The sequence below is a fragment of the Gavialis gangeticus genome, unplaced genomic scaffold, assembly GCF_001723915.1.
Source record: "Gavialis gangeticus isolate Ggan-Ray unplaced genomic scaffold, GavGan_comp1, whole genome shotgun sequence".
In the NCBI taxonomy this organism is placed as follows: domain Eukaryota; kingdom Metazoa; phylum Chordata; order Crocodylia; family Gavialidae; genus Gavialis; species Gavialis gangeticus.
In genome coordinates this window covers 208756925-208758449 of record NW_017728992.1, presented here as the reverse complement: position 1 = coordinate 208758449, position 1525 = coordinate 208756925, and positions in this window count along the sequence as shown.

Below are 1525 nucleotides of genomic sequence, written 5' to 3'. Positions count from 1 at the left end.
ACCATTAGGACAGAGCCTGCAAGCAAAACTGAGCTGAAGATGTTGTTGCTGAGACAAAACAGAGGTCAGGTTTTTTCCCCCCCCGTCATTGTGTAGGCTCTTCAGAGCAAACCAACTCTTCAAAGCATCCACTGCAGAGCAGAAAAAAATGTAATTTTCAAAGAAATGAAAAATTTGGGTTTCTAGCAGAGACTTCTAAATCAGTATATTTTGATTTTTTTTAAATTAAAAATGTTAAAAAATAAACTTCTGGTGACAGTATCTTTAAAAGGTTTCTGGAAGTTTAAAAGATTTCTTGAAATTCATGTTGCAGAGAGAAGAACCTAACAGCGATCTGCTGTGTGATTTGCTGCCTTTGGATGATTTCTTCAAGGTTTCTGGTTAAAGTTCATCATCATCTATTATCTTGCATTCTGACATCCATTTGCAACATGAGACCCTTAATGTAAAGAATGGAAAGTTAAAAAAAGTAACATTTCAAAACTGCATATTTTAACTCTTTGGGGACTCAACAAACCATATGTTATCTCTGTTTAAAAGCTACAGCTGTTACTAGCTTTTATCACGTTGTCCTTAGCTTGCAAGGAAAAGTGCAGCCATCCAGGAGAGAAATTGCCAAGGATAACTTTCCTCCAAATAACAGCAGGACAGACTGTGTTATCAGTACAAGGGGATATTTCCAGTGGATGCTCTGGATTTTATATCAGTGTTGAGAGGTGAATCTGGCACCCATTAACTGGTCTTCACACACACACCCACACGCTTTGTGCAAACGAAATGCAAAAGTGTAGCTGTAATAAATCCTGGTGGCTTTCCTGTCGGAATACCTTCAGCCTCAGACCTCTCTCTACCGTCTTACTTCTCGTCCACCAAGAACAAACTAAGATTTGCCGCTGGATGACTTCTTACCCTGGTAGTCCTTACTTCCACCTGTCCCAGTCCCAGCCTTGCAGCTCCAGCAGAGGAAGAGCTGCCATCTTATGAGACACACTCCTACTTGTATACAACTGTAGGTCCCCTCTTCAGCAAAAGAGCAAGCCTGGAGTCATCTGTTGCTCTGAAAATCACTTTTACTTCAGGCAACCAGTCGGGTAAATAAAATAGCAAAAAGATGTATTGTACAAGCAAGATAAATCATGCAAATAAGCAAATGTATGGGGTAAAGACAGAATATAAGAAAATAACCAAAAAGATTAAAGGAGGATCTTACTCTGCATGCCTTATTAAAATGCAGCATCTCTCTTTGCCCAGGCAACTATTGCCTCCGATAGCATCTGATGAAGGCAGCTGTGGCTCACAAAACTTTATAGGTCTCTGATTCAGTCAAGGTGCACCTTTGCCTTGCCTTCTGTAAGACATATAGAAATACCTACATCCTTTCAGAAGACAAACCACTAATCCAATTTCCTTAGCTGTCACTTGCTCCAGAATCACAGAGTCATAGACTCACTGAGTGGGAAGGAACCTAGACAGATCATTGAGTCCGACCCCCCGCCATGGGCAGCAAGGAGCACTGGGGGTGGCA